Source organism: Misgurnus anguillicaudatus, chromosome 15 (genome assembly GCF_027580225.2).
Source record: "Misgurnus anguillicaudatus chromosome 15, ASM2758022v2, whole genome shotgun sequence".
Classification (NCBI taxonomy): Eukaryota; Metazoa; Chordata; class Actinopteri; order Cypriniformes; family Cobitidae; genus Misgurnus; species Misgurnus anguillicaudatus.
In genome coordinates, this window is record NC_073351.2 from 6,056,135 (window position 1) to 6,077,981 (window position 21,847).

At 36.4% G+C, this 21,847-nt stretch overlaps 1 long non-coding RNA gene across 1 annotated transcript in view; it reads right to left on the reverse strand.

Annotated features, from left to right (window-relative positions):
* Window positions 1-21,847, reverse strand: part of LOC141349677 (uncharacterized) — a 99,900-nt gene that overhangs the window by 73,015 nt on the left and 5,038 nt on the right. Inside the window, exon 2 of the long non-coding RNA XR_012357627.1 lies at window positions 6,921-7,042. This is a non-coding gene — a long non-coding RNA (uncharacterized lncRNA). The remainder of the gene's footprint in view (window positions 1-6,920; window positions 7,043-21,847) is intronic.

Consider the following 21,847-nt stretch of genomic DNA (forward strand, 5'->3'; position numbering starts at 1 on the left):
CACAAATTACCTTGAAATAGTGCTCAAATGCTCCTAGAACTCCGCCTTGTAAACGCCCCTAATTTAATTCATTAGCATATAAATATTAAATGATCAAAGTCCAAATTCTCTGACTGATACAATGGCGAGTGGTAAGAAAACATATTTGTTGTTGTTTGCCTAAGTTTTTAATATTTCTAAATTCTAACATGGAAACTTTATTGACATCACTCGAGTTAAGGCGATTATTATTTGATCTTTCAATTCACGGGTTTCATTTAAATATATTTTTGCACGTAAAAATTATATTTGTGTCTTTAAAGTTTTGTTTCAGTTTGCCATGCCTCCTGCGCGGCAGTGTAAAAATAAGATATTTTCGACTTTCAAAATTCAAAGATCGTATCTTAAACTGCCGGATTATATTCATTTGAATTTACAGATGTTTAACATTAAAATCGATGCATGGGAATAATTTATATTTATTTTTTAAATACCCATCACTCTTAAATGTTGCATGTCCCTTATTGAACATCGAGGCTTTACAATTTAGTTCCTCTCACGTCGTTTTAAACATTAAATTCGATCGTTTTTACTTTCATTTATTCAATAAAGCACATGTTCTGTTACATTTACATGACATTTTGCTATATTTTTTTATATTTTTTGAAAAGACTAGAAAATCGTTTCCTGAACCTATAGCTTGGGCACCAGCTTTTTGCATCAGAATAGCCCTACATTTAATCAAATAGGCCAATATATTTTGTTTAAAATATATTCTTAAACCTTGTTAAATTATTTTGGAGTAGTAGGCCTTCTCCTATAGGCCTTGTCCACACTTCATTCTTGTTCATTTTGTGCGTCATTGTTGCATTTTTACGTTTCCATTTGAATTAACAAACAGCGCAGTTTACTGTGGTTCAAACAACTCTGAATTGTAGTTGACAATGTCACATCGCACTATTAAAACATTGTCGGGTTTACATTGGGCTCAGGCTCATAATTATTAGTAATGTGTCGATTACCTCCACGTCAAGTCGGAACCTGACGTGGAGGTAAGTACTTTTCCACGTCAAAGACGAGTTTTATAAATCCGAGCTTTGGTATGAATTTGAGCGTACGCACGGTCTAAGATCAAATCTATGCGTAAAAACGCTTTATAAATGAGGCCCCATGAGCGATCCCAGGATCAATTCCAGTTTGCATTCACACTGATGGCACTCTGGCTATTTTATGGTAATTTTCTAGGTTTAGTGTGCTGTGTGAAAGGGGTTTTACTGAGCAGGGAGCATGGGAGTCATATAAAGATGTTTCAATATGGGTTTCAACTTTTGTTAGTAGTTCAACAGGTCATGTCCAACTCAAGATGTCTATTAGAGTAATAAAATGTTCATATACTGTGTCAAGATATTACATGTGAGATTCACCATTTTACTGATAAACTTCCTCTCAAACCCCTTTACAGCAGTCTTCAACAAAAAGTCGATTAGAAACTAGCAATTACCTTGTACAGCACAAATTCTTCCTCTCTGTCTTTCATGTGAAAAGCTATCATTATCATTTAGGCTGTTCCTTGAGAAAAGGTGTCTGAAGTACTTCACGGAACTAAATGGAAGAGACGTTTTGTACTGAAAAACATTTTTTATGCACAAAATATGCACTTAAACTACTCGGAGATCTTAAATTCATAATAATAATAAAAAAAATTCTCAGTCATTTAAGTGGAAACAGAAGAGACACTCTGACTTAATGATTCTTTTATCTCATATGTTTACATCATGAGCACTCAGAGCATCAAATTCAACTAAACAGTTTGTCCTAAAGTCATATTCATGAATCAAACCTCTTCAAAGTGCTGTAATAGCAATGCTGTATGACTGCTTACAGTATTATCATGCCTTCTTTTACAAAGTCTGCTGCAGTTTAGCACTACACTATTACATTAATATTTTTAATCTGCATTCCCTATTGATCCCTTTTGGCATTCAGAACTGGCCTGCATGATGGGAATCATCTAAAAACAAATTTACTCATCTTTGCGGCATTAACTGGTTTCCATAATTCCTTTATTGAATTTGGTGTTAAAGCTATTGAGTCGGCACATGCAAATATATCAGCAGATGCAATTTATTCTTAATAAAGTCCCCAATTTTCTTATGACTTTATTTTTTATAAGATCATTAAAAGTGTATGTTTGGACATTTTCAGCGAATGCGTAATGCCACTGTGTGTAAAAGATATGAAGCATGCATAATTGATGAAACAATCATAAAATCTGATAGACAGTCCACCAAAAGAGATGATTTACCTGCGTTTGAAAACTAATTTGCATTTATTATTCAAGAGTATGACATGCATGCTTGTTGCATTTTTCTGTAAATGTCGCAATATCAATTAAACATGCAGTCCCAGTCTTTTTTGTAATATTTTTCATAATGAATAATGATGTTGGTGATGTGTATCTGTACAGTAATGTGTGTAAACACAAATGAGTGTAGTGTTCACTGAATTTAGAAACACGTACTGTTAATAAAGACACTAACATGTTGGAATAAAAACCTTGATTTAGGCCACTTCCACTGTAGTGTGAATATCTAACAAAAGTGAGTAAAAGTGAAAAATGAGATCAAAGTTGGTACACAGGTGTTACTTCTGTTTTTTAAAAAGCAGTTATACTTTTATTTATAACTTTGTGGAATTTAGAAAGTTTAAAAAAGGAAAAGGGAAGCTTGTATTTTCAGAAAAACACTTTCATTTAAGCATAAATTTATTTGTAAGTTTAGCTGTAAAGTCATCTTTCTAAGAGTGGCACTATTGGTCTAGATGGATATGTCAGAGACTGTAATGGGTAGAAAGCACACCAAACAGATATCATAATACTCAATATGTTGGCTATAGGAAGATCAATCTGCTAAGACTGAACATTAAGCCAAAGCCATAATGTACCAGTGTCCACAGTTTGGTACTGTAATGTCATAAAGACTGACAGAAAGTAGTCTGATATAAAGCATTACCTCAAGAGTAGAGAGATGTGCCTGAAGGTGAATTTTATGGCCAAGATTTATAACTTGATGTACGCAGTTTCCAGAATAGATAAAATAATTGATAGGCACTTGACCTAACAAGAGTAACACTTAAAGTAATAGCACAATAATTATGAGTCTGTTTTATGTATAAACATATTTCTAATGCATGCATCTAATATAATATGTTTGAAAGCGCTGAAAAAAATGTATGTCTGTTTTGGTATTTTTGTTGTTTTTCAGTATAAATATCTAAGAATTCCCAAATTGAGATACATTTACTTGATAAGACATTATGTTTAGCATCTCAAAAACCTGAACTGAGGAAACTAAGATGTTTATTCATGTTTTTTAAACCTTTGAAGAAAAACAGAAACTTGTTTTGTGTCTCATTCACTTCTTTTATATAGTATTTTTTTCTTAAAAAAAAAAAAACTAAACAAAGTGAACACAGTTCCCAGGCTTAACCCTAGTCCCATACTAAATGAGTGTTTGAGCTGTCTTCACATTATAACGATAAAAAAATATTATTTTTAAATGTTTTAAAAATCGTTTTGTATTAAAGAGAATAGAGTATACGGACAAGAACAGCATATTTACATATTGTGACATGTAAACAATTCCAAACGTTTTTATTACAAGAAATATGCAATATTAGTTCATGCCATATAATGTGAACGACCTCTTGAAAGACCTCTTGACAGAAATGCAATATAATGTACATAACTAACTATATTATCAGTGGTGTATAAAGACCTTACATAATAAATGAGGGTATTCCGATCAAAATTAAGTCACAACCTCAAACTTCAAATAAAAAAATGGAATCGTCGATGCTGCCACGCACCCCATGTCACATCCGGTCAGCTTGCCAAGCGGAAAAAACATGTGTTGAGTGCTGCAATTCAACCTCCTTTAACTTCGCTAGCTACAGCCAATTAAAAGATAGCATGGCAGATGCAGGAGACACCACGCGACCTTTCTTTGCATAGGAAACAAAAAACAGCAAGCGCCTCCTGCCTTTAGCTGAACTTAATCAGAGCACGCATGCATGCACAGCAGAGCGCCGTTTGTGACCGAACTGGTCGTTTCTCTGAACTGAGATTCATTTAAGTTTCGCAACAACTTATTTCAGTTGCTTAAGAGTTATGAAAACAGCATTCAAACATGACTTATTGGGTACAGTCTCACAATCTCATCTGACGGGTTTTTAAGGTACAAAGTACTGACATATGTTCATCTGACAGGAAGTTTCGTTTTATCAGGTATGTGCGTGTACCATATTTTTCTACTGGCAGCACAACTAACATGGCAGGGCATCTCCGAGTTCAAGGTCAGAAATTATATGTCATAAAAGTTTAGTCAAAAAATGGCAAAGCAACCTGTTCTTTCAAAAAAATTGAGAATCGAATCGAACCGTGACCTTAGAATCGAAAATGTAATCAAATCGAGGATTTAGAGAATCATGACACCCTTAATGATGAACTGTATTGTTTTCATTACCTTTGAATGAGACGTTTTTATCTCTATACACCACGGGTCTCCTTACATGAAAGTCCCCATTTTGCACCCCCATGTTTCTACAGTAGCCCTAAACATACAAACTTCTCTACAGAGCGTGTTTTGCTACTACTATGTGTCAGACGATGACTGGTTGTCCTGTGGCAACTACCGTAGCTTCTCTATGTGTTTCAAATGGGAGGGGTGAGCTGTGGCCTGAGACATTGGTTGCATTTCACAATCTCACCACTAGATGCCACATTAACTCATTCACCGCCAGCCTTTTTGAGAAAAGTTGCCCACCTGCATTTTTGTGATTTTAACAAAATTTTCACAAAATTCCTTGCAGGAAAAATCATTTTCTATAAATATATAAACATACAAATTATATCAAATTAAAGAACACACCCTCTGCTTTCAAACAAACAATAAACAAACAAACAAACAAACAAAATGGGGAAAAAACGTTTCATTATATATTTACTTTTTCTACTTAATTTAACCACTGAAATATGGATATTTCTCTTCAAAAATACAACATTTTGAGCAAAAAGCTTAAAAAATTGCGTTTTTGTAAAGGAATTTATGTTAGAGATCAGACTCAGAATGACTATCAAACATAAAGGCAGTTAAAAAAAATCATTAACTCTTTTTTACTTCCGTTTTTGATAATTTCGATTTGGCGCCATCTGGTGGATAACACTTTCACTTTGAAATTCGTCCAAAAAGGCATATTTATTAGTTAAATATGAACTCATAAATGACGAGATAACTCGTCAATGGTGGTGAATGAGTTAAAGGAATAGTCTACTCATTTTCAATATTAAAATATGTTATTACCTTAACTAAGAATTGTTGATACATCCCTCTATTATCTGTGTGCGTGCACGTAAGCGCTGGAGCGCGCTGCGACGCTTCGATAGCATTTAGCTTAGCCCCATTCATTCAATGGTACCATTTAGAGATAAAGTTAGAAGTGACCAAACACATCAACGTTTTTCCTATTTAGACGAGTGGTTGTGCGGGCAAGTTTGGTGGTACAAAATAAAACGTAGCGCTTTTCTATGCGGATTTATAAGAGGAACTATATTTTATGGCGTGATAGCACTTTTGGGAGTGCTTCGACTCGCCTGAAGGGTCCGCTCCCCTTCTCACTCTCATAATGGGAGAGGGAGGGTGTTGCTGCGCCGAGTCGAGGTGCTCCCAGGAGTGCTATTGCGCCATGGAGTGTAGTTCCTCTTTTGAATCCGCTTGGAGAGGCGCTGCGTTTTGTTTTGTGCCACCAGGCTTGCTCGTATAGCTGCTTGTCTTGAATGGGGGGAGCGTTGTTGTGTTTGGTCGCTTCTGGCTTTGTCTCTAGATGGTGCCATTGAATGGATGGGGCTAAGCTAAATGCTATCGAAGCGTCGCAGCGCGCTCCAGCGCTTACGTGCACGCACACAGATAATAGAGGGATGTATCAACAATTCTTAGTTAAGGTAATAACATATTTTAATATTGAAAATGAGTAGACTATTCCTTTAAAACTACACAGTGGACCTTTAAAATATGTCAGTGTCGTTGTTTTGTCTCAAGATACACATCGGTAATGTTTTTTTTTCTAAAGCCAGGGATACACTGCACGTTTTTTGGCTGACCCAGATGAAAGATTGCTATCGTGAAACAATCGTCGTGATTTCTATGATCATAGCTCTTCATCAGTGGTCCTATGCTGCATGGACGTTTTCCCGGTTTTGCATCTAAAGATAGCCTACAATTGTTTTCTGACAGTGTCAGAAACTCAGCACGATCAACGTACAGTATGTTTGCTGCTACGACCTGTGTACTGGTATTTGTTTACCACTAGCGCATGCTGGTGACGTTGCTCTTACATGTGACGCAGTTGTCGAAAGTGTCCGTGTCATCATCACACAGTCTACATGCTTGTCATACCCAAGTTTGAACTATCCATGTCGCACAGTGTGATAAGTTAATGATCTCATAGGAGTGCAAAAATCCTGCAGTGTATTTCGGGTTTAAGGCAGTTTTATAAAAGCGACTTAAATATCCTAATTTAAGTTAGGCATAGTCCTAGCTAAACAAAGCCTTGTCTGTGAAAAAACTGGATGTTTCTTTAACAGGCCATGAGAGAAGTCACATTTTAACAGATCATAAGATTATATATAAGAGGAGATTAAACCAATTTACTCATGCATTCGTTTATAACAAGCACTTAAATTCGATACCTACAGTAGGAAGAAAACTTGAAAAAAAATGGAAATGATCAAATACCATTTTTATCTCAATCATTTGAAGCTTTAAACATTAACATGTACTGTAAGGTAATCAGATGTGTTTTTTCTTGTTAGTGTAAGCAGTTAAAATTCTTTTCCTCATTACTTCCACAGACTCAAAATGGTTCAAAGAGTTTTAAAGACATACGTCATTGTGACAGGCTCATCCCTGGGGCAGAGCGTGTGTTGGTGCGTGTGCATGTGTTGATGGGTCGTGGAAAAACCCAACCACAAGAAAGCAGGCAGACATTACAGGAGCACACCTGATCACTGTTATAATTCAACACACACAAACACACACAATAAAAAAACACATTTTTACTTACAACCTCACACACAAACCACCAGAACAGATAAAAGACTGTCTGTCTGTGTGTGATCATATCTACACACAAGTCAATAACAGAGTCAACCTCTGGCCCACACTGTATCATACATTTATATAACATGTCATGTGGTATTCTGCTGTGTTATATCCTTTCTTCACCATTAACCGTTTAAAACATTTGTATATTTATTATATTAAAATTATTATTTGTTTGTACTTTCTAGAAGGGGCACTTTAGACATTGTTTTATATGACAGTCTGGTGAAGCCTGCTGGATATGAAAACTTTCTCTGGGTCTCCGCCGGACACCAGGTAAACTGCCTGACAGGTCTCTCTTTATATAACAGTCTAGCCAGTTTGTGTATATGAGTTAGTTCTGCTAAAGTCAAACAGAAATTACAGATAATGCACAGCACTCAATGTTAATTACATGGGGAGAACAGAAAACACGTTTGGAAACTGGATATGCTTTTATGCTGTGAGATTTATAAACAGGAAAGTATTTTATTCCTTTGCATTGTAAACAAGGTAAAGTCTTGATTCTGACAGAGACAGATTATATTAAAAACATATGCAAATTATATTAAGGAGTATTTGGGTCAGTGGGTTAGTTTGTTATTTAGCAAATGCAAATGAACAATGTTGTTGCGTAAAGATAATGATTATCAGTGTTTGTTTTTCTTATCCAAACAGCAAAGTAAATATTTATAAAGTATTAAATGATTATCCGAGTTGTTTAGAGAATAAATAAAGATATGCTTGGATAAACAGATAAACAATCATAAATAGATTGACCATCTGCAGTCTAAAACTAATTCATGATTTTAGTCTAATTGCAATTTGTTGTAAAAGTTAACACAAAATCAAAATGTACTTTTATAATGCTGCGTGTACACCAACCGCGGTAGGGGCGTGAAGCGCGAGTGATTTCAATGTTAAGTCAATGTGAAGACGCGTTTCCGCCTCATCTAGCTCGTGCGAATTGAGCGTTGTACGCGGTACGCGCGAATGGTGCTTTTTGTGCATTTTGTGCTTAACGCGAATTGCCGTCTGACGCCCGAGTTGAAAAATTTTAACTTTGGCGGATTTTCACGCCGCGTTAACCAATCAGGAGCCTGCTTGCTGCTGTGGAGGCAGGCCTGCCCAGAGTCACTCATTTAACCTGAAGGAACACTTGATATTGTCCGTGATCAGTCACCCGGAGCTATACGACACAAGTTCTTATTTCTATAGAGACAGGAATAAAAAGGACCTCGCTTGGAAGAGCGTCAGTGAGGACATCGAGCAACCTGATAAGTTGTAATACACATTTTACTTTTGAGTCACGTGACGTTTATCGACCCACGCCGTTTATTTTCCCTTTATAGTAAGGTTACCAAATACAAACCGGTAACTCTCTCGATAAATACACAATCAACATCAGTCATCTTGCAACAGACAACCACATAGCACTTGTCCCTCCCACAATAAGCGGATTTGACACGTGTCAAATGCTTGCTTTTTCCGCGCGTGTACTCTACTCTACACACACGCTCTACACACGCGAATGCATTCAAAGTGTTCAAGCGGCAAACTAGGCACGTAGACACGATTTTGATGCCTGAAACGCAGTTGGTGTAAACTCAGCATAAGAGATTCACATCTGCATGCTACTATCAGAAAGTATAAAAGTTTTCATTATCTTTTAATAAATGTATTAAATATAATGATAAAACAGATGCGAAACCCTCTGAAGTGCATGTTATAGTCATGCGTATGATCCTGGCCGTAGCTACGTTGTAGGTTATCCAAAGGCGCACCTTGCAAACAATTTAACAGCGTGTCTGTTCTATGCAGACCGCACACGCTGTAATTGGTCCAGTAGAACCCCTCCCGTCAGGAAAAATATCTGGCGCATTTCTTCATAGGTATTTCCGTTTGTGACGTTGAAAACAAAGATGGGCCAAGTTGAGGAGCAAATTAAATCAAACTGCAACAAAAGTCACTGTCTATTTACCTTCATCACTGCTGGTCTTCTTAAAGCTCACGTAACACACGCTGTTTCTGCATTTCTGATATCAATCTGGAGTACCTATAGAGTAGTATGACATCCTTTATATCTCTGAAGAGTCTTTAGTTTAATCAGATTTATAAAAGAAAGATTAGCTTTACCGAATCTTTCCGATAACGTACGAAAAAATGAAGAAGGAGGAGTTATAACACGGGAGGAGCGAGTACGAGTCATGCAACACTATACAACATTGTTTTAACTTATGATTCACTACATGTTCGTGTCATTTATATAATATACACGCGCCTATTTCCAACATAAGACAGAAGTCTTACTTACCACGTGTAACTTGTCATGACCCGGTTCTGAAAATCCACCGCATCAAACACACACGCAAAACTCTGCTGCTAATCCGGATAATAAACTATATCCATTGTTTCCATAAGGCTGGATGTCTTCTCCTTACATCCAAAAACACACTTCTTGTTGTGCCATTGTTAACTTTTGAAATTAAACAAAGCTGAGTGGCGTGATAAGCTGTTAGCAAGCTCTAGCGTCTCCCGCTGACTGACGGCTGGGCGGGGTTTTCCGGGGGAAGTTTTCCGGCGGAAGCCCATATAAAGAAGTGATACGTATCGAAAACCCCTGAAACGTCAGTTAGAACCGTAATCGAAAAAAATTAGCAGAAACTTGTACGAACCCTGGCGAAGTGCATTCGGCACAGAAATACTCTGAAACACGCCCAACTGCATTTTTGACACTTTGCCTACGTTTAGCATGAGGAAACAACTCTATAACTGTGTTAATAAGTCAGAATGCTTGAAATACCATTAAACCCCCCCTTTAAATCAAACACAAGCTGTTCACTCTTTTTCGTTTGTGGGCCAAGCTGCTTCTTCTTAGGCTTTGCCACTGTGGTTACACTGCCTACTAGCAGTCTGCATGTGTAATTGCATACATATTTATGAAACCTGACACACAGCCGTCAAGGCTACGCCGTAGGACTTGCGCATAACTATAAGGAGCCTTTAAGTGCAACTATGTTTTCTTATAAATGAGCATTTTTATTATGCTCTTATGTTTAGGTTCAGTAATTTCACTTTACTTGTAATGAAAAGGTTATTTGTCATGGTCCTGTCAGTCCTTTATGTTTTTTTTTTTTTTTCATTTTAAATGATCATGGCAGCCCTATTTGCTCTATTGTGTTTTTGTGGGGAAGCACATGGCCTGTGTTTGTGTGCCATGTGCTCTCCTGTCTTGAGTTTTGACCCCACCCCCTTTTTTCCTTGTTAATTATACAATTATTAGTTCATGCCCTCCACCTTCCTGCCCTCACAACATGATCTCATAAGAATACAAGTGTATTTTTACGTAAAGTTTGGTTATACCGCACATACATTTACTTACATTGTCATGCCAACTGAAACATGTAATATCGATGTATTGACAGGACTAATAGATTGATTATTTACGTATTAACAGTTTTACACACATACAGATTCGTATTTATTCATAAATATTAAAACTGCTGGCATTGGCGTGTCTTAATCATATTAATGACATGTTTTCAGTCGTATTGACTTATTTATTAAAATTCAAGTTCTTCCTGATTCGATTTTTCAAACTATAGTTAGTGTTTAATGTTACTATAATAGCATAAATAATACCTGCACAATTATAAAGCACAAAGTTCACTGCCAGGCTATATATTTTCTTTAATATAATTCCCCTTTCAAAGCCTACAGCAAACGGCCGGTTTGGACTACAGTCCTCTATTTCTCATTTGAATGACATCAATAAAACAGTTTTTGACTAAACTCCGCCCACATACATCAGTCACTAGCTAAGCTCAAACGGCTCTGCTAAGCTAAGCTGCTAATCATAGCTTTAAAAACACAGGAAGAATGGGACCTTTAAGACATTTTACTCATTAATAAAATGTTAATGAGTTCAGAGAATTACATAATATTAAACAAGACTACACTTTAAAACCTTAAAATGAATGACATTTCTGTAATCATTTAATAATTTTGCAATATTTAGTTTGCTTGCCGTGACAAACAAAAGGCGTTTTCACCTATGCAACAATAATTACACCAAAACACAACATAAATTCACAAAAAATGTTCATTTTATTTATTCGCCGTAATCCACATCTTTAAAATTCATACAATTGTGAGGAACAGATACAAATTCAGCTCTTTATCCAGCAATCTTTATCCCAGTTCTAGAAGCTTTACAACACATTGCTTTACGGCAGTGCTATCGAAAGCTCATTGGCTCTTGCATGGTATCACAGATTTGTGACATTGCCATCTTTAAGTCGATGTACTTTTGAAATTTTAAATGCGCACCTTGACAGAGAGAAGCTGGATTAATGTTATCGTAGATGAATAACTTGAATATTTCTCGGTACTTCATAAACTCCAGATAGGACCGCGACTGCAGCACATCGGCATTTTTACTATTTTTGGTACTGCTCTGGAAATTTCGTAATTTAAATTAATTATTGTGATAACACTTGTCTGTCTGTTATGCATTTTATTTCCAACAGTACATGATTTTAATAAACTGTTTTTGGGTAGGAATTTATTAGCGGCTTAAAGTATCTTTAAAATGTTATATTGTTACTACAATTTTCCTACATATTTCTGTCCATTACATTGCATAATATAAAAAGAATACATGACATATTTTTTTACGTTTTAAAAAAAAATAAAAATCAATCTTTATGGTATAAAATATTTGTATATGTTTTACTTTTTGTAGCGGTTAAAACGTAACAATGCTTTGATTAAATGTTGTACATACGTCTACATTGTACGCTTCAGCGTCTATTTAAACATACAAAAAATATGTTTTGTGTTTTTAAAAGTTACGTTTAATTACTTTGTATTAACAGTGAGACCAGGTTGGCCCTCATTACCTTGTTTAGTTCCTCTCGTATTTAATGCCCTCATGTTTGCTGTCTTGTGCTGGATCATTGTGTATCTTGTCTTGCCCTGCCCTGTTATGTTTATAATTTGGATTATTGTCGTTGTTTGCCCCCTCGAGGATGTTTTTTGGTATTAAATAAAGTCTTTCATTTAAGAGCTATCTGCAACTGTCTTCCCCACACCTGACACACATGACTTTATTCATTTCATTGTTATTTAACAAATTCGACAGTCTTTTGCTGTCTTGCAAATCTTTTGTGGCAAAAAAACTGCACTTCTAAAAAATCCACTTCTTTAGACAATAGGAAACAGTGGAAAAATGACTTAAGATGCACACAGGGAAATCTCATTTGAGAATATCACCAATAAGCCATCTAACAGACAACAAATCAGAAGACAACAATAGTGTATCATCATCTCTGCACATGCTATAGAGCTGGCATGTGTTTTATAGGGTTAATACTTGTCTAAACTGCAGGTCCACTTGATGCCCAGTATAAAGTTCTTCCCATCAGATGTGTAAATATAAAACGAGCGAGTGTGAGACAGCCAGAATAACAGAGACAGAAAATGAGCAGGAGATGTAAAAGGACCGTCGAGTGCTCTGGTTAGCTGTGAGCAGCGGGTCAGACGTTTGAATAGTCGATGCTTTGATCACAGAGGAGATCTGTAACCTTCAGCTCAGCAGACTGGAAATGCATTGAGAAAACAGACAGAGAGAAACAGCAAGCGAGAGAGGCAGAAACACAAAGACATGAAGAAAGATGTCCATAGCTCATAGTTTTTGTTGTTTCCTGCTGTCTTTGACTTATTGCCAGTACGTCTGATTGTTGTCACTATGGTATTAGGGAGGGAGGGTTCACCAGCCATCGAGTCATAAGTTAAATCTTTCAAACAGCAGGATACAAGTCTTTGTGTTTCAGTACATGCAGTTTTGTGTGTCTGAAAGGCAATTCAGACCAATGTATCCATTTCCTAAGCCACAAAAGACATACACACCCACAAACACAACACACACATACGTACACACACAATACACCTCATACAACAGTATAATGCAGGCCATTCTCTGTCTGCACAAAGGCCACTATTGTCTCAGAATATAAAAGCCTAATATGAGCTGCCCTGTCTTTAGTCCGGAGAGATGAAATCCTTTTGGCACGAGCTTCAAAACACACAGACACACATGCTCACAAAACCAGAAACTTCTGAGTGAAAGTCGCTGTGGCCACCAGTAGCTGATCACATTAAAAAAACAGCAAAACACATGTTGCACAACATTTCAAAAAAAGTCTCCATCCATTGCAACTTTCTTCCTTATTTTCCACACATGAAAGAAAGCCCCACTCGTTTGAAATGACAATGAGGGTAAAGAAAAGAGGTTCAGACAGAATTAAATAATCTTTTAATTAATCCATTCATTTGTAATTATCCAGAATAGTTTCTTTACTAAATAAATAAAGAAGTGTATATTTTAAGTGTATATATTATATACATATACACACGTTATATGTATATAATATGTGTATTTTATTTATACCTTGTTTTATTATTCTTATTTTTATTTATCTGTGGGTCGTTGTTGTCTCTGTCTATTGGAAGCTGTGACACTAAACCAAATTCCTTATATGTGCAAACATACTTGGCAATAAAGCTCTTTCTGATTTTTTACTGGTAACAGTTCAAAGTTAAATGAACATTAAACATTAACAAGTCTTTATCTTTACAGAATAAAACTATACAATAACCGCCTCATGCAAAGCATTCTCTGAACCAGAAATCCTCTTCAACCTTTTTCTGTTTATTTCTTTCAAATTTTGGTTCCCAGAATGCTTTGCATGAAGCTGTTATTATATTTTTATTCTGTTAAAATAAAGACTTGTTAATGTTTACAGCTGCCAGTAATACTGCAATTTCTACAAAAAAATTTACAGTAAACACATTAGGGCTGTCTAAAGATTAAATGTGATTAATCTAATTTTTTTTAAAAGTTAGTTACTGCCAAAATCAGTATTATATCAGGTCAGTAGTTAAAAGTAAATTCTTAATTTTACGCAAAATCCAATATCCGCCGTGTTATTCTGTCATCTTTTCTCCCTTTTTCCCCAAAACGCGATAAACGTCACTCCTCCTTTTTTACAGAACGCAATAAATCCATTCCTGAAATTACAGCCCACCAGTCACGCAATGTAAACAATCAATGGCGCGGCGCGTTGAGTACACGGAATCCTAGTTTTCCTCATCTACTTTGTACTTCGTGATCAACAAACAAAACAAAATAATACTTTAATTGCATTGATAAACCTGTGATGGTTTCTGTGACGGGAAAAAAATGTAAGCTATCAACATCTAATAATTTCTGCAAGATGCACTCGGGAGACGGGTGCTTGTTCTCCCGACAGCATCAAGTTTCTCATGCTAAAACATTGACCCCAGGGGATCTTATGAAAAACTTTACATTATTTTACTCAAAGTCAACGAAAATCGAGCAGGACCAAAACATTTTACAGCTGATCACTGTGAAAATGTAAAGAGACAACGTCAAGTATGCTGCAATGACAGTGTTCTTAATATAACAAAGTAAGTGTTTTGGTTAATGCCATTAATGTTTTTTTTAATCATTGTATACCACTAGTCAACTAAATAAATATAAAGTGGTAAAGATGAATGCACATTTATACATTGATTTAATAGATTTATAGAATTTTGAAATAAAAAAAACTGTCATGGATTTATTGCATTTTGTGGAAAAAATAATTCGTTTTTATAATAAATCTTTGAAAATCAAGTTATGGATTTGAATTTTTTATGTTTTTATAACCGAAAGATGCTATGCGAAAGTTTGTAACAGAAAATAGTGGTTTTCATCTTGTCACTTTCTTGGTATAGAAAACAAGTTTTGACCGAAATTTGTCAAAATGGATTTATTGCGTTTTGGAACCAAACTCTTCATATATATATATATATATATATATATATATATATATATATATATATATATATATATATATATATATAGAGAGAGAGAGAGAGAGAGAGAGAGAGAGAGAGAGAGAGAGAGAGAGAGAGATTTAGAGATTAATATTTTTATAAACATTTTAAGAAAAAAAAATTCTTACATTTATAAATGTATTTTATATATTTTAATATATACATAATGATTACACACAATACACACACAAATATATTATGCAAACACAAACTTTTATTTTGTATGCAATTAAAGGCACTCTAAGCGAATCTGTGTGACGTTACTTTTTGTTGATGTTTGAACTGTTTTCAAACAAACGGAGCGTAGCTAACTCCTCCCCCTTCCTTCCGTGCTTTCATGAATGCACCCAATCCCCACCCCCAAATCCTTCTTGTCGTTTATTGGCTGGAACACTTTGTTATCGTTTCTGGTGGTAGGTTTGGCCACTTTGTTTTTATTGCAGTTTGTGGAGCCTAGGCTGTCTACAGAGATCGCGTTTTTTTACAGTTTGATCAGCGGACAGGCAGCAAGCAGATAGTGAGGAGATGTTTGCTGTATGTAACAAAAAATGTTTTATGGTCTAAAACGCGTGAATTCGCTTAGAGCACCTTTAATCACAAATAAAATATATATATATTAGGGCTGTCAAAATAAACGCGTTAATAACGCGTTAACGCAAATTCATTTTAACTGCACTAATTTTATTAACGCGCGATTAACGCAACACGCAATTTCTGTTTGACCCACAGCTGGATGAATTGAGACGCAGCATGTGACCCGCACTGTCTAGATGACTCTGGGCTTTTCATAAAAATAAGAACATTAAGCTCTCGTCTAGCGAATCCAATGCTCTAAATGGTCATTAAACATCTAAAATGCACGTTTTCTGCACGTGCAGTTTTCTTTATCTGCACGTTTTTTTGTGAGGGGTACCGTCCCAAATCTATGTAAAGCAAAGATGCGTCTTCTTTCACTTTTTAGTTTAGTTTTTAAAGCATTCAGAAACGATAGAAAATAGACTGCAGGACTTTCTTGATGTTAAAATAATTATTAAGAGAGATAAAGTTCGGGACCTGATTGATGTTAAAAGAGTTATTAAGAGTGACAAGACTCAAAAGCGATGTCTGACGCAGACGTCTGATGCGCCTGCACACAAACGCGCGAGTGCGTGACCCTGATATATATACATCTATACATCTAACACAAAATTACAGGTTTAAAAATATCTGTTTTGACAAGAATTCACGCAGGTATGACCTATAATCTGTTATATCTGAAGTGAATGTTTGGTTAACTGTTAAGGAAAAGTATCTGTTGTGTCATTATATTAAACCCTTGCATTATCCTACAGTATCTTAAAGTGGTCTGTCTCAATGTCAAAATGAATCAATAAAAGAAAAACATATATGTACCATATATTAATATTGTTTTTGCTCTGCGTTAACAGGTATAGTTCTGTCATGCTTTGTCAAATTGTTCCAATTGTTTAGAAGTTTTTTAATAGAGAATGTTAAAATATAAATGACACATTTTTGAACATTTGCTCATCCCAACTCAATTTGCCAGCACAGGTCACAAATGTAAATTTAGAACAGATAAAAATATGCGATTAATTTGCAATTAACTCATAAAATCATGCGATTAATCGCGATTAAATATTTTAATCTATTGACAGCCCTAATATATATATATATATATATATATATATATATATATATATATATATATAGGGATGACGTGTCTGCTTGGTGTGCCAGGGCAAATTTGGACTCAGACCCAGACGCAGCCAACCTGCTGCCAATGTGAGCAAGCCTAATCTCACGAGAATTCGTACGTATGTTATGGGGTGGCAAATTTGTAAGAATTCGTACGAAGTGAGTCTATAAAAAAATCTAGGATCATCATAAAAAAACAATAACAACATCCCACACCTAACCTCAACGAATGTGGACTTAAAAATGTACGAATGTGGTCTATACGAATTGGCACCACTTAAAATATGTGAAACAGTCAGCGCTACTTCATTGTTTGGTGTGTCCCTACCTTTGGGGAATATAGTATGTTTCTTTTGTGAGCTCAAGTGAAGTGTGCTTTTGGCTTCACTGCTTTCAACCACTACAGTAGTTAAAATCTCATCACACATCAGTGAATATGCATCTTATCACGCGAGTCCTACCACCTGCTCACATTTCACTCATCAGCTACTGATAACTGACAGCTCACTGACAGAATACTGTAGTCTAAGACTTCTGAAAGAGTGCGTGTCTAACATGTGTCTGCTGAAAGCACGCACACAAAAGAGGTGTGCACCGGGATCAAGTCATGAATGTGAAGGCTGAGTGAATGTGTTTCTAATAACAGCACTGGTGAGTCGGGCTGATGTCCAAGGTAAACACTCGTAAACGTATGAGCGCTTGCATTCGTGAGCATATGTGTGTATGCATTCATGCGAATCTGTTTAGCGTGTGCGCTCTGTGGTTTCGTGGCCTGCGTCTCTTCTGTTCTGCGTAACCTTCCGCCGCCGTACCGTTCATATGCTGATAGACCCGCTGCGTGTCTGCTAAATACACTCGGAAAGACAAAAGAAACTCCTGTAGACAAGCACACACACACTTAGAAATACAAAAACATTCAGTCTCCTCTCCAAACACAGACACATTGATAGTTTCAGCCCCCCTTCCTGCGGTTAGGGGATGTTAAAAGTAAGTTTGTGTTTGTAATGGAAGCTCAGGAGGCATTTAAGATGAACAATACTGACAGAAACATCCTCCAATTACGCAAACATCCTTCCAATAGTCTGTCACGTCATTACACTTCACCGGATATCTGCCGTGGCCCAGTTGGCACACTATCCCTCCTAAACAGTATATGCAAGATTAGAGTTAAGGTGTCACAAAATCATAGTATATAAATATAGTAGGCAAAGTGACTTTTTCATACTTTAAAATTGATGCTTTAATGATTAGCTCCAGCCCTTGATTCTGATTGGTCAATAGCTGTAATTTATTTATGATTCTGTGTATTACTGCACAGCACCTTTGGAAATGTAAACAAATGTGAAGCATTCACAGTCAGACAGGGACTATATTTTTCCAACGGAAGGAAGACTTTTAGTGATTTTACTTCATGACACTTAAAGTGGTTACATTTTATTAAAGCAATAAGCTATACAAGGCTTTGCATCGTGCCTAAAAACACCCTTCAGTGTGACTTATTCCACGATACAGCACAACCTCAAATGACCTTATTGCTTTATTAACACATATAATACAATCCGACGTAATGGTCAAAATCGCAAGCTTGGCAACATCTTTCAAAATTCACAAGCTCTAGTCTGGGTTTGGCTTCTAATACGAGCAGTACAGGATAAGATAACATTTGTCAGGACAGTCCTCCTAAACATCACATCTCAAAAAATAAACAGTGGTTATATGGTTTACAAGTTTTCCGTTTAAGTAGGCAGTTCTTGGGTTGGATAAGCTAAAAAGTGGACCAGATTTTTACCAGACCAGACTCTAAGCCCTACTCAGATCCTTACTTCGACCAGAGCAGTGTTATATGCTCACCTTTAACTAAAAAGCACAAAACATCTCAACATGACTGATGTTTTAAGACAGTGGTCTTCACTATTTTTTCATGAGAGCCATATTGATAGGTCAGAGTCAAAAGGAGAGCCGCTTCTACCGCAAAGTATCAAAAGTTACATTCAGTCATAAATATCATGTCTGCTTCTCAATCTATCAAACTGATGCAATGCAATAAATTCAAGGGCGCATCATTATTTATCATTTACCAGTCAAATTTGTAACTAAGACAAGACGATTTCCCTTAATGACAAAAACAGGATTATGCTAAGCATTCTTATTTTCAGGGTTCCCACACCTTAGTTAACTTCCAATTCAAGGACATTTCAAGGACTTTCCAGGTCCAATACCCTCAAATTCAAGGACTAAATGTGGGGACACATTTCATTGACAGGAAGGTTACATCGTGTTACCTTTTAAGATACATTGTTGTTACAGTTCCCTTTCGAGGGAACTCACGCTGCGTCACTGCGGTGACACTTTAGGGACGCCTCCAGGGGTAAGTGTGTCTGAATGTGTAAATCAAATTCAACCAATGGTGAGGCTTAACGACAAAGACATGGTGACGCAGGAGTCAGGAAGTATATCGCTATCTGAAAAATTGCCAAAGACGGCGTTACAGGGACGCAGAAAGTATGGCAAGGGAGACGCAGCGTCTCGTTCCCTTCTCAGGGAACAACAGTTACATACGTAACCCGAGACGTTTTCATGTGTCAAACACAACTATGCAAAAAAGCATTTTGGTATAAATCAACATTCGCATACAGAAGATATATAAGCATTTAAAGTGAACAGTTTGATGTGTGCTTAAAAACTCTAGACATTTTATGATATTATCCTACACTATACAGGGAATTATATGGATTTTTTTCCAGAAAACTTCTTGCATAAAATAGATTCAAGCACTTTTAATGACCTGTATCTATGTATATATATTTCCAAAAACTTCCCAGGGCCTTGAAATGTTTCCCCCAGATTCACAAACTTTCAAGGACCCGTGGGAACCCTGGATATTATGCGTATGAAGTGTCCTCCGAACCATTAGGGGACCATCTTTCTCTTAATTTTATGCGGCGCTGCACAGAACGATTGGCGAGTGACTTTACTGTGCCACGAGAGCAATTCGAAAGCATAACAAGCAGTCTGATATCACGGTACTTTGATGTCATATGACAATCGCTCTGTGCAAGTGGTGCATACGATTAAACACGCTTATCGACATACGTCTTGATATAATGCGTATGGTTTTCTAAAAAGTTAGCGTCCGGAGCAGAAAAGACAGAAAAAGCTCATGTCTGCATGATCATATCACCCTATTATTTACTGTCATGCGAGCCACAAATTAAAGCTTGCTGAGCTGCGTAATGAGTAACACTGTTTTAAAAAGAACCGAACACATTTAAGCTTTACAAGAATTTAGTCTCAGATGGGATCTGAAAACCCAGCTAAAGCCATTTTTTGTGATGTACTAAATAAAAGCATTCTACATAATATAAAAAACATTCTATGGAAAATAACCTTGATATCTTTAATATTGAGTGAGTAAGGTCATGACAAAGATTGAAATCAATATTTTATGCTCCAAATCTTATCATTAGATTTTGAAACTTTAGATTTCAGTATTGACCTGCAAAACGTAACTAAACTTTTACCATGTACAGAACTCTTATTATTCATCTATGCTTTGATAAATACAGTTTTACATTCTACAGCACCTTTAAATGGCATCTAGCAAATCTTGATTAAATGCAAAGCTAAAATGATATACATGTATGCACAGTGTTTTCCGTTTAAAGACTTCACATTTAAAACAATAAAATGAAGTCAGTCAGAGATCGGGCGGCAGTGTTGGTCTTGTCTTGTAATTACAGAGCAAGTATTTTTTTAATAGGCCTCCTGTGGTCCTTCCCACTTCTTATCCTCTCAGAGAATAATAGAGAGGAGTCTGAATGTGAGATGCAGGTGGCTGTATAAAGTGCATGTAGGTGTGAAAGGACGGGACTCCCTGTGTCGAGATAATGACTGCATCTCTTTCTGTCTTGCTCAGGTTGAACGCTCATTACACCCCGTTCCCATGCAAACACACACAAACTCCCTCTGTGTCACACATACACACATACATGGGACATCCACTGTATGCAAACACTCGTCTACCTTCAGGCTTTTCTTTAAAATCATGCAGCTCTAATAAGTGATGGGAAAAACGTTACTGTTCAAAACCTCGACGCAGATGCTTCATTGTTTTGTGATTCATTGTTTGATTTATTGTAATCGAAATCCTGCACGCTGAGGACATCAGCTGGTAAAACAGCGTAAACAAAATGAAAAGACTTGAGGCAGAAGGTCCACTAAACTTTGTCATTTCTACAAATCGATACCTAACAGGAGCGATGCATAATGGTTATCATATTTTGTGACTTTTGCTCAATATAACAAATATAAAGTTTTTACTCATTAAATTTCAGCATGTGTACTAACTATACTCAAACTAATGGTAATCTAGTTTAAGTACTAAGTAACAATTTAAATACATTACCTCAGTTTTAATAATAAATGGAGACACATGAGAGGGACAGGCATAGAAATGCACAAGACAAAATTACTTTCCAAGTAACCAACATAGTATATAGAGTGCAGTTCAAAACTACCGTTTGGAGTTCGCCCCGGGTCAGCAAACGCAGAGCAGCTACACAAGCTCAAATGACAATGTCACTGGTGCATTGTTGTACTTTTATGTTCATTCTCACATATTTGGTTCAGATAAACGTTTTTATTGCACATTCTCAGAAAGAAAGGTACAAAAGCTGTCACTGGGGCAAAAAGTACACCTTTTTACTTAAGGGCAGGGTATCTTATTTGATCCAGAAACATTTTAGTTATGCTGGTTAAAAGTCTCCTCACATCCTGATAGCAATCACTATGTTAAGTTGTTTAAATGTATTTGTAGAAATTTATGTCATCTGTGAAAGGTGTAGGACCAAAAAATGTTCAACCAATCATAGATCTTGGTCCGAACAGACGTTGCCTTTTTTGTCCCTCATCCGTAAGCATAATTTGAATGCCACCGCGTAGCCTGTTCACGTAGACACATACGTCATCGGCGCGTTCACGTGCGCTCACCTCCCGTCTGTAAACAGGGAGAACAGCAAACTTTTCTGCTGAATTGACAAACTGCACAGGAGCCACAAAACGAAATACATGTTTATAACAACAACAGCAAAAACTGTCTGGATCAGCAAAGAGCAAAAACCCAAATGAACATCTGT